The sequence below is a fragment of the Erinaceus europaeus genome, chromosome 20, assembly GCF_950295315.1.
Source record: "Erinaceus europaeus chromosome 20, mEriEur2.1, whole genome shotgun sequence".
In the NCBI taxonomy this organism is placed as follows: Eukaryota; Metazoa; Chordata; class Mammalia; order Eulipotyphla; family Erinaceidae; genus Erinaceus; species Erinaceus europaeus.
Window position 1 is genome coordinate 48885343 of NC_080181.1, and position 12935 is coordinate 48898277.

General features: G+C 44.3%; 1 long non-coding RNA gene across 1 annotated transcript in view; it reads left to right on the forward strand.

The window, feature by feature from the left end:
• The window catches only part of LOC132534859 (uncharacterized), a 538114-nt gene that overhangs the window by 128941 nt on the left and 396238 nt on the right, over nt 1-12935 (forward strand). The gene's annotated exons all lie outside the window — the stretch shown is intronic.

Consider the following 12935-nt stretch of genomic DNA (forward strand, 5'->3'; position numbering starts at 1 on the left):
AGAACTTGCCAACTTGACCCAAGATCTTGGACTTGCAGCTTCTACAGTAAATGAATTTAAGACCCTGGAGTCAGGGTTCCTCCTTAAGAGACTATGTGCAATACCGTCTGCAATGTAATCAGGACTGACATGGAGCTATCTTTGTTATTTGTTATTTGAATATTTCCCACCGGTAAGGAGGAAATTGTCCCAAAGTGTCAAACAACTGGGAGAACTTTTTGTCCCGTAAATGACAGAAGCAGTGAGCAGGCTCCTTTCTGATGTGTTGGGAAGACAGTGGAGCACACAGACCCAGCCAGGCCCTGGCCTCCACACTGTCAGCTGTGTGTGACTGTGACCTGTCAGTTTCTCCTCCTCTGAAGCGGAGCTAAAATTATCGACCTTGAGTGGGTGCTGGGATCATGGCAGATCATAAATCACAGGTCTGGAAGGTGCCTGGCGAGGCAAGTGCAACATTATTCCTCTCAGTAGCTAGATGGTGGGCGGGCTGTTTGTACTTAAGGTTATGTCACTTTCTCTTGCTTACAAACCACCTGTTCCGGCCAAGCTGTGGGGATCAAACTCTTCACACCTGATCTGGTCCTCATCCATGTTGCTAGCTTTGCCTTTGTTCATTGGTTCTCTCACTGTGGTCTCTCCTCTCTTTATTATTACTAGTCTCTTTATTTTTAATTGTTCAGATGGGTCAGTCACTACCCTTCTGCCCCAAGATTTTTCAACATCTGATGATCTTGGTTGAAAAGAGTCTTTCATCTTTTAGTTCACTCACTAGATTTTTGTTGAGTTTACTTTTAAATTTTATTTACTTACTTATTTATTTATCAGAGCACTGCTCAGCTCTGGCTTGTGATGGTGGTGGTGGTGGGGTATTGAACCTGGGAATTTGGAGCCTCAGGCATGAAAGCCTCTTTGCATAATCGTTATGCTATCTAACCCCATCCTTGACCTTACTTTTTTTTAAATTGACCTAGGTCAATCACATGTCACTTCCCCAGGGAAGTTCTCCCTGGACTCTAGAATACAACAGCCCCTTCCTTACATATTCCTTTTTAATTTTTTTAAAAAACTATTTATCTATTACCGGATAGAGACAGAGAGAAATTGAGAGGGAAGGAGGAAGTCGAATGGAAAAGACACACCTGCAGCCTGCTTCACCATGTGTGAAGCTTTCCCTCTGCCGTAGGGACCAGGGGCTTGAACCTGGGTCCTTGTGCACTGTAATGTGTGTGCTTAACCAGGTGTGCCACCACCTGGCCCACCTTTCTTATATATATATATATCCCCAAAGCACTTATTTGAAGCACTCCTTACAGTGGTCTATAAGTGTTTACCTCCTCAGTAACTGTTTGATGTTTCTCTCACCAGTGGGATGTGAGCCTTGGGAGGATAGAGCTGCATCGGTCATGTTCACACTCTGTTTCCACTTTCTGCCTTCTAGCCAGGCTCCACTACATAGCAGATTTGCTAAGTGTTCATTGAGTGACCAAAAGTCTACACACTAGCAGATTAATCAAGGTTTGCAGAACCTCAGAAATTGTTCGTGTTGCTTCCTGCTTTTTTTTTTTTTTTTCCAAATGAAAAGACGACCCTGGGATGTGATCCCTGGACACTGCTCTCAAAGGCAAGGATTTACACCCAGAGCTGTGCCCCTTTCACTCCTGACTACAGCCAGGCTTCTGGGACAGGGGTGGGGTGGGGTGGGGGGATTTGTCACCTGGGGCACAGCAGGCAGCCTCCTGGACCAAAGAACCCTCCTCCTTAATAAGAGTGACACACAGGCTGATGGGAAGATACCACCTCTCTGAAACAGATGTTTCCCTTGAGGATAGGAATGGAGAAGAAGCCAGACTACAAGTGTGGGCTGGGCTGACATGGGCTCCGTGGGGAGTCAGTGGAGACTCCTCAGAGAGAGGCATTTAACTCCATGTTTAATCAACCCCAGGCATGAGAAATGGCTTCATTGCAGCCCAATGAGAGTCAGATCACAAAAGCAAGAGAGTTGGCCAAGAAGCTTCATCACTGCAAGCATGTTGTCTTCATTTGAAGGAAGCAGCCTGGCACTTGAGCTAATCTAGGAGGAATGTACAATGAGCTTGGCATTGTGGCCAGCAGGCTTACGTTATGGTATGTCCTGGAAGGAAAACTCTCTATTATTATTATTGTTATTACTATTATTATTATTATTATTATATTTTAAAAATTCATTTATAAAATAAAAAATATTGACAAAACTATAGGATAAGAGGGTTACAATTCTACACAATTCCCGATACCAGAGTTCTGCATCCCATCCCCTTCTTTGATAGCTTTCCTATTCTTTGTTTCTGGGAGCATGGACCCAGGTTCATTATGGGATGCAGAAGGTGGGAGGTTTGGCTTCTATAATTGCTTCTCTGCTGGACATGGGCATTGACAAGTTGATCCAAACTCCCAGCCTGTCTCTGTCTTTCCCTAGTGTGGTGGGGCTCTGGAGAGGTGGAGTTCCAGAGTACATTTCTGGGGTTGTCTGCTCAGGGAAATCAGGTTGGCATTGTAGTGGTTTTTTTTTTTTTTACCCGAGTGCTTTTCAACTCTGGTTTATAGCAACGCAAAGGATTGAACCTGGGACCTTGGAACTTCAAGCATGAATATCTTTGTAGATACCACTGTGCTATCTCCCAGGCCTTCCTTTGTTGTCTTAATTAATATTCTAAGGGAAATGAGAAAAAAATTAACTAAGTCAGCTAATTACTTATGGAGAAGTTCCCTTGGCTTAGAATTCAAGATGCTTCTTGGATGGAGCTGGATGGTGCTGGAAGGCAGAAGAAGAAGGCTGAATGTGGGATGATCACTCATAAACTGAAGCTGAAAAATAAAATCAGGAGGGAAAACACAGTGCAGATCTTGGACTGGGTTTGGCCAATTGCATCAAAGTAAAGGACTCTGGGGGAGAAGGAGGTGGTCTGGGGGAGAAGGAGGGGCCTCATGCACAATGGTGGAGGAGGACCGAGGCTGGAGATGGGAGTTTTGCAAAAAACTGAAAAATGTTTACTTCCGGTTGACTGTAAATCATGCATCCCTCCAATTAAAAAAAAAAATCAAGATGCGTAAGGAGAAAGAATTTTTCCTTCCTGGAACGTCTCAGTCTCTACCTGCGAAAGAGTCACTGCAGCCCCTGAAGCATCTGGGGGCAGAAATACACACTTGATGGCTGTTTGGAGTGTGTGGTTCGCATTCTCAGTTGTTGACCAGGAAGTAGCTACGGATAGAGACACCGCCATGTCTGATGGGTTGGTTACGTCTTGACGCTCTGCCCTCTGCTTGTCTGAGATCTTCCGGATCTTCCAGGTGGGGCTTGCACAACAATCCAGCGGTTCAACCTCAGGCAGCTTCTCTATTGCCTAAAATGCCAGAAGAGGGGCTTGAAGCTTGGGTGGGAGGAATAACAAGATATCTGAACTCAGCGTCCCTTGCCAAACCGCTCTTATTGAATAAAAGCAGATAATGAGTGGTTTGGGTCCTTGCAAACAAGTGGGTGTTTGAGAATCCTTTGGTATGTGTCACATCTCTGTTTTCATTATATCCTCCGAAGCAGCCCCAGCACAAAGCGCTTTTATGGCCCTCCCGACCCCATGACTATTTTCCAGATGTTCTGAAGCAACATCAAGTGACCCAGTTTACCCCTGAGAGGTTTAAAAGGTGCATTTATAAGCACTGACTGAGTGAAGCTGAGATACTTGCTCAGCGGCTTAGTCTTAGATAATCTCCTGTGAACGTGATATCGAATCTTACTTTACCTAAGGCGCATTGAGTATCTCTCTCTCTTTCTCTCTCTCTCCCCCCCCCCAAACAATATGCTAAACACTGCTCAAGTGAAGAAGAAACCTAAGAAGCTTAACAATGGATGGAGAAATATTATAATCAGCTATCAGGGTAATAGTATCCAGTTAGGCCTCTCGTAGAGGCACAGATTTCTGCTTAAGCAGATGAAGACAGCCCAGTGAAGTGTGTGGTCTGAGAGTGTTTAAATGTCAGGGAGTCAAGGAGGGGGGAGGCAGGAGGGTGAGAAAGACTTTGTATGCATAAAACTCGGACACGTGCCATTGGTTTGTAGTGCTGAGAAGGATGACAACAGCGTCACGACTGTAGAAATGAGACTTAACATACCGGGAGCGTGCTGAGACTTTTGTGGGACAGGGCAACAATATCCCTGAAAGAAGAGAAGTCAACATTAGTAGATTGGGAGGCTGACGTTTTGCACAGGGACAGCAAATCCCAGAGGCGTCTCTAGGATCAGAACCTGCAGTCTTGGGGGGCCGGGCGGTAGTGCACAGGGCTAAGTGCACATAGTAAGAAGCGCAAGGACCGGCGTAAGGATCCCCGTTCCAGCCCCCGGCTCCCCACCTGGAGGGGGGGTCGCTTCACAAGCAGTAAAGCAGATCTGCAGGTGTCTGTCTATCTTTCTCTCCCTTCTCTTCTCTATCTTTCCCTCCCCTCTCAATTTCTCTCTGTCCTCTCCAATAACAAAAATGGAAAAAAGATGGCCACCAGGAGCAGTGCAGGCACCAAGCTCCAACAACAATGCTGGAGGCAAAAACAGAGAAACAAACAAACAAAACCCTGTATCTTTGCTAGGACTAAGATATGGTATATTCCCCAGGTCCCTCAGCTATGGGCACCACAGAATATTAAGTAAGAGGGTGGTGAGAAGCTGGAGTCATTCTTCCACAGCAAACCTATAAAAAGTGTGGATAACATGCAGTGGAATGGGTCTCCAAGCCCTCCAAGCAAGGAACAGGCCAAAGCCTTGATGGTGATTGACAGTCTAGCTGTCATCTAGAGGTGATCATTGAGCACGCACAAGCTTCCTGCCATGGCTGGAAGTCCATGGCTGCTACTTGACAGTGTTTTGCTGCCAGCCTGCTGGAGTCTCTCATATGTGAAGGGGGAGGGAGCAGGCCAGAAGGAAGGCTTAACGAGTGTTGGCTGGTACTGACAGGTTCGCCAGGCTCAGAGGCTCAGAGCCCAGGGAGGAAGTGGTTTTCAATTTTCATGGTGACCTGAGTGCCCTTGGGATGTGATGAGCTGGTCCTTGCATTGAAACCTTGTGACCGAAGCTGTCATTGATGGTGTTTAGAAGACACAAACACAGATCTGTATGGATTTCCCACTAGTTTTCAGGACTATGTGTCTTGAGGTCACAGCTTCATGTTGCCATGCATACATACATCATTCAGCCCAGTAATGGCTGGGGACAGAGCAGAGTGGTTCTGTGAATGACTTTTATAATGGAGGCTCTGAGGTCCCAGGTTCAATCCCTAGCACCATCATAAACCAGAGCTGAGCAACTCTCTAATATCTCTCTCTGCCTCCAGGGTTATTGCTGGGGCTTGGTGCTGGCACTAGGAATCCACTGCTCCTGGAGGCCATATTTTTCCCCATTTTGTTGGATAGGACAGAGATAAATTAGGAAAGCACAGGGAGATAGGGAGAGAGAAAGACAGAAACCTGCAGACCTGCTTCACTGCTCCTGAAGTGAACCCCCTGCAAAGTGGGGCCTCAAACTGGGATCCTTGCACTTCGTACTGTCGTTTAACCTGGTGTGCCGCCACTCACTCCTCTCTTTCTCCCCCCTCTCTCCATTGTTCTAATTAAAATAAAAACATTTTTAAAAGTCCCAATACCATCACACTATCAAATTGATACCTGCTACCCTTTGTTCCCGTTCTACTCTTATTTTTTTGTTGTGTGATTATTTTGTTAGTTTGCTTTGTTTACAGTTGACATGTGAGTGAAAACCTCTAGTGATTGATTGCTTTTCTTTTTTAAAATTTTTTTATTACCTTTATTTATTGGATAGAGACAGCCAGAAATTGAGAGTGGGGGGAGACAGAGAGACAGAGAGACACCTGCAGCCCTGCTTCACCACTTGCAAAGCTTTCCCCCTGCAGGTGGGGACCGGGGGCTTGAACCTGGGTCCTTGCGCACCGTAACATGTACGCTCAACCGGGTGCACCACCACCCAACCCCTGTGATTGCTTTTTTGATTGGTTTGGTTTGACATAATCTTCTGTTCCACCCCTGTTGTCACAAAAGGGACAGTTTTATCTTTTTGATGGCTGAGTAGTAGTCCACTGGACACATACTCCTGATGTTATGTAGTCTCCATTCTATAGGCGATTTGGTTGTTTCCGGGGCTATTATGAGGACCGTTGTTAGGAACACAGGATTACCTAGAGATGCTCGAGTTAGAGATTTCCCATTCTTTGGATAAATGCCTGAAAGTGGTGGTGCTGACAGCTCATATGGTCTTTCCTAATTATAGTTTCTGTACAGGATTTCTACGTAGTTTTTTAAAAAGAGGCCCCTCTCTGGACTTTTTTTTTTTTTTTTAATTCCTGTAGGCAATCTGCACAGAGCTAGGAACACGAGTTACATTACCTTTATCTTAACCTCCGTAACCCATCTGTGTTCTTATTGGCCATCAAATTAGCCACTTCCTCTCGTTTCAGATGTACTGGCAGTTTGGGATGGTTTGAGCTGAATAGGTTGGACAAGGGAAACAGGCCATTTCCTCTGGCTCTTGTACAGTTCGTCTCTCATCCAGATACTACGCAAGTAGCTCTTTGAATGCTGTCCTGGCTCCCAGCGCAGCACCGTAACAGCAGAGAACCAGTTTCTTCTTCGTTTCTTTTCTTTTCTTTTTTTGACCCACTGACTCTGTCTAGTGTGATTTCTGACTGACGCATGTGGCCCATCTACTGTGTAAATCCTCAGCTCTCATGGCAAGTCAATTTAAATAAATCGACACCATTCCTGGAGTTACTCAGAATGAGAACTGACTCCATAGAACCAGTATCTTCTTGATAGAGCACCAGCTCAAACTTCAAATGACAGATGATTTTCTGGTTCTCAAGGAGACTCTTAATCACTGATAGTCTTTCTTCCTTTCTCTCTTCCTTCCTTTTTTTTCTTTCCTTCTTTCTTTCTTCCAACTTCTCTTTCATTTTAAATATTTTCTTTTATATTTAAATATTTATTTATTATTGGATAGAGACAGAGAGAATTTGAGAGGGGAGGGGGGGTTGTCGAATGACTGAAACAGAGAGACATCTGCAGCCCTGCTTCACCACTCATGAAGCTTCCTCCCTGCAGGTGGGGACCAGGGGCTTGAACTCAGATCCTTGTTCACTGTAATATGTGTGCTTAGCCAGGTGTGCTACCACCTGGTTCCTTAAATATTTTATTCACTTATTGATTAGAGGCAGAGTGAAATTAAGAGGGAAGAGGAAGATAGGGAGAAAGAAAGAGAGACAACTACAGCACTGCTCCACTGTTTATGATTCTTCATCCCTACGGGGGCTTCAAGCCTGGTCCTTGAGCACAGGAACATGTGTGCTCTACCAGGTATGCCACCACCCAGACCCGAGCACTGATATCTCTTTGACAATCTATTCCTGTTTGAGGAAGGAAGTCTGTTTCTTGTGAATGCACGGAGCAAACAGGTTGTGTGTGTGTGTGTGTGTGTGTGTGTGTGTGTGTGTGTGCCAACAAACAACAAAAATGCCTGGCACTAAATTAAGTGTTGTATGCAAAGAAGATTCTAGAAGCAGTGCCACTCACCAGAAGTATTGAAATGTCTTTCATTCAGTATTTGAGAGTTTCCTCTCCTCTCTCCACAAATTCTCCCTGTACTTTCAATTCCATTTTGGGTATCTTAGAGAAGAATCCTTCTTCTCAGGGCGTAGCAGCCTCAATGAAAAGATACTTCTTGTCTTTCATCTTTGCCTTTCCTTGTGATGTAACTATTTCCCCTTTCCCTGACTCCTTCATTGTACCTACCCATCAAGTAGCTACATAGGTTGCTCAGGCTTTTAAAACTATCCTTCTCAAACAAGGAAATACAACTGTATATCATGGACATACTTTCCATCCCTTCAAGTAAAACATTTGTTTCCACGACTGTGCTATGCTTTGTGTGCTACATCTTACCTGCTAAAATAGTATATCTAGGAATGAACCACAAGTATTTGTGAACCAAAAGTATTCAGTTCATGGTAAGGTTTACCTTGAAGTAGGTAAGAGACTGTCTGTCTTTGTTGAAGCAAATACTATGATTACTATTATCTCCCATACTCTTTATTTGGGACTGGGGTGGGGGTGACAGCAGCCTATGTATTCATCTATATACTTATTGCCCCCTTCTCCCTTTTTAAGGGTACAATTCTGCTAAGGAGTGGTTTTTACTGCTGTGTTTGGTGCATGTAGTCTTTTTCCTGTTATAAAGTACCCTTACCTGTCCTTAGAGGGGGTTTTACTCATCCCAGGACAGAATAACCAAGGACAACCAAAATTCTTTAGTTAATTCCAATACCACCTATCACCACTCCTAAGCTACGATACGAGGCTGCTGAGAGAAATTCTTGCATTTATAGATACTGGAAGTGTAGAAATGTGATCATCCTAAACAAGGGTACACTTTTCCCTTTACTCTGAAGCTCCATTTCTCTCTCTCTTCCTGTATTGTATTAGCCTAAAGAGTTCATTTCCTTTGTAATTTTTTAAGAAAATAAAAAATCAAGTGTCTCCAAAAAAAAAAATTCTATCTGTGGGGTGATTATTTCTATAAGAAACCATGTTAGGCACCATCCGAAAGGACTCCTCTTTTCTTTTCTTTTCTTTTCCTTTTTTGTTGCCCTTGTTGTTTATCGTTGTTGTTATTATTGCTGTCATTGTTGTTGTTGGATAGGACAGAGAAAAATGGAGAAAGGAGGGGAAGACAGAGAGGGGGAGAGAAAGATAGACACTTGCAGACTTCCTTCACTGCCTACTCACTGTAGGTGGGGAGCCGGGGGCTCGAATCTGGGTCCTTTTGTGGATCCTTGAGTGGTCCACCTGCACTTAACCCGCTGCGCTACCACCCAGCCCCCAGGAGTCCTCTTTTCATACTACCAACAAAAATAGAGGTAGGTGAGCACAAATGCTTCTAGAAATGCTTTTTTCCCTTAGAAAACTCACTTCTCTCCATCCCTGGGGATACACACGAGTCTTCCTTATTTTTCCATATGTACTTGGTCCACAGAAGTGCAAAGAGGCTATGACTCCTTTGAACAAATGGTGATTCCAACTGGCAGGTTTTGGGGGAACTGACAGAGAGAGAAGGGGGAGGGGAAGATAGATATGGAAAGAGACAGAGAGACACCTGCAACACTACTTCACCACTTGTGAAGCTTTCCCCCCCCGCAGGTGGGGGCCAGGGGCTTGAACCCAGGTTCTTGCACACTGTAGTGTGTGTGCTTAAACCAGATACGCCACCGCCTGGCCCCTGAGACCTGCTTTTTCCATGGGTGTCTCTCCAGGGGGCAAGTAGAATGAAGTGATTAGTATGAGTGCACCACTCTGGTACTTTTTGGTGGATCCTGAGTCTCCACAGGTACAGAATTCTCCCCAACATAACCAAGTTCCTACAAGGCTGAGGTGTCCTCAGTCTAGAGAGATCACCCTACTACTTAGGAGACTTCCATCGACTTCCTTCTGCCTGCCCCCCGCCCATGTGCACCACTCATCTGAATAGACTCTTCTGAGCAGGTCTAAGTCCTGTCTCAAAGAAACAGCTGTGGAATGCCTCCATCACCAACTCATGAAGGACGTAAAAAAAAAAGGGATCTGTGTCAAGCCAGACACTTGAACTGGAGCTTCCCTGTTGGGGTTTTCACCTCATGGTACAGCTCTCTCTAACAGTTGTGGATGTTGTCTTCTTCCTCTGCTAGGAAGCAGGAGGGGGGGAACTAGGACTTGTAATGTATGGCTTCTGTTATGAGGGTTGGCTGGATGTGTGGACAATATGTCAATAATTATTTCTGGTGGGGCTCTAACAGCGGAGAGAGTGCCTCTGTAAAATGGCTTATTTCAAGGGAAGACAGATGGGCCTGACCTGGATTTCATGACAGATGTCAGATATATCGAAGTGTGTTGTGAAGCAGATCACCTTATTGGCAAAGAAATGAAAGACCACCAGGAAGATGGATGTGAAGTGTCCTGGGGAGTGGGTGTGTGTGTGTATGGGGGGGGGGTGTCTTGTCTCTGTGCAGGTCTGACAAGCAGATGAGATGGAGACTGGCCAGGAGACTTCTTCCTGTCCAGGAGACTTGGAAACCAAAGTCCCCAAACCCTGGAGTGTCTGGTGGGAGTCTGTAGGGGTAGGGTATAAGCGGGGGAGTGTGAAGATGAAGACTGTACTTCCTGGCCACACAAGAGCATGGGGTCACTTATTAACTGCTGGGTTTCCAGGGGTAAGTTGACATAATTCTCTGAGTCTTGCTTTTCTCCACAGGGGGAAAGAAGACTCAGATTTCTGCTTATGGAGTTGAGAAAATTGAACAAAAGAGCATCTTGGAAAAAAAAAAAAAGCATAACGGTTATGCAAAAGACCTTCGTGGTACTTAAGGCTCTAAAGTCGCAGGTTGGGTTCAATTCCCACCCTCTACTACCATAAACCAAAGCTGAGCAGTGTTCTGGCAAGCAAACAAACAAAATTATATGTATCTGGGACCTAGAACCTCAGGCATGAGAATCTTTTGCAGAACCATTGTGTTGTCTTCCCAGTCGGGGTTTCTCCCCAGAAGTCTCAAGAATGCCAATTTCCTGCACTTTTCTTGTTTCCACTGATTGGGTTTTGGACCCAGACTTGCTACAGAGAGATTGTGGTGGTGGAAGTGGGGTGAGCTGTTTCACCCTGCAAACAAGGAAGCCAAAACGTGCTTAGATGCTTTTCTCAGGGGTGTAGAGCACTGGAAAGATCCCTAAGAACACAAAAAAGAGAACAACAGGACTTGCTCTTTTATAAAAAGCCTCTTGATCTCAGGTGCTGTGCGGTAAGAGTTACACGTTCTTTATAATCACTTTGATTTTTCTCAAGAAATTCTGTAGTAAGGATCCATTTCTCATGATATACCCAATGCGTGGCCTCAGATAAGATTAAATATGCCTTCAGCCCACATCTGTTCAGAGTCAAGAGCAGGCTGGGGATTACTTATCAGGCACTTCAGATACAGAGGCCAAAACACAACAATACCAAAACACAACGATCTCATAGGAAGGCAGACTTAAGAACAGCTCTTGCTAAGACCGATCAGTAGAGCCGATCAACTTATTCAGGAGTTGGAGGTACTTGTTGGCAGCTCAACATCTACATGAGTGTAACTTTATCTTACTAGGCTTTTCCAGATGAAGCTTTTCCATGGGTACATTATTATTTGTAGAATATTAGCACTCGCCATGCCAAATAGTTGTGGGGATAAACTAAGATTAAACAAAAATTATACTGGGGCTGGGTGGTGGTGCACCCGGTTGAGTGCATATGTCACAATGTGCAAGGACCTCGGTTCGAGCCCCCAGTCACCACCTGCAGAGGGAAAGCCTTGCAAGTAGTGAAGCAGGGCTGTGGGTGTCTGTCTGTCTCACTCCCTCTCTATCACTTCCTTCCCTCTTAATTTTTGGCTGCCTCTATCCTATAAATAAATAAAGGTAATAAAGTTAAATAAAAACAAAAATTAAAAAAACCCTGTACTTACTCGATTTTGAGGTGATAGAATAAATTTCTTTAAGAAATAATGTATGCACTGTGATCTGGCTAATAATTTCTACTATTACTTTATTTGATTTCCAGTTAATACTTCCAAAATACCCTATTTGAATTGCAAAAAAAAAAAAAAAACCAAGCTGGTTTAAATTAAAGAAGTGTGAATAATTTGGAGGTTGGCAAAACACATACCCCTTCCATCAATTAAAAATAGGTCGAATGTGTTAAACAGTATGAAAAGTTTATGCCTTCAATGAACTGGCTTTTTCACGAGCCTCTCTTTTTATGAAGCTTTAACGAAACCAAAATTGACTTGGTACCCATTATGAAATTGGAGTTAATTACTATTATTCCCATAAAGTTCACATGATTCCAGAAATCCTGCAGTGATGCCAGCCAGACATGGACAGTGCCTACCTTTCATTTTCTCGGGGTTTATTTTCGGTAACAAAGAGCAACATTCACCTTTTGCAAACAGAGCACCTGCTTCAATTGAAAACTTCCTTGGAGCACACCAGCAACTTGTGACATGCGACTGCCAGCAGTGTCAGATATTCCCCCCCCCCAACCCCTGACAAAACTTTCTTTGTTCTTCTTGGCCTGCATCAAGAGCAAAGCTGTTTCTCCGCTTTGCTGTTCCTTCAAACCGATCATAAGCTTAAATATCATTGTGCTAGAAGGCACTGCGATATTAATTAAAGAGAGAGTCTAATTATTTACCCTGGTTGGTTCATAGAAGTCTCTACAGTATAATCACCAGACTCCCTTAAGGGGTTTTCACAGTATTTTGGAGTGAAACAAGAAGATTTGTTCCTGATTTACACTGGATTCAGAAGTGTAATGAAGTATAACCTACACTTCACCTTTGGGTCACTCAATGAAATAGAACTTCTCTGGGCAAAGTCCAAAGATGTGTCCTGATGTTGACTGGCCGCTGTGGGCAGCAGACATACATGAGGGAGACTTTTGGTTTCCTTTCCACCACCTCAGAGAATATTCTGGGTGTTCCTGAGAAAACAGAGAGGGAACAGAAGGTGACCAAAGGGACCATTCATTCCAGACAATCCTTAAGACAAACCCCTGTAAACTGGGAGTGTGTGTGTGTGTGTGGGGGGTAGTGGTGCACCTGGTTAAGTGCATACGTTATAGTGTGTAAGGGTTCAGGTTCAAGCCCCTGCCCCCACCTGCAGGGGGAAGCTTCACGAATGGTGAAGCAGAGCTACGTGTGTTTTTTTGTCTCGATCCCTCTCTTTCCTTCCTCCCTCAATTTCTCTTTGTCTCTCTCCAATAAATAAATAAATAAATAAATAAATAAAATATAAAAAATCAAACAAACTTGTAAACATATGCTGGGGATGACTCAGTGGGTAGAAGG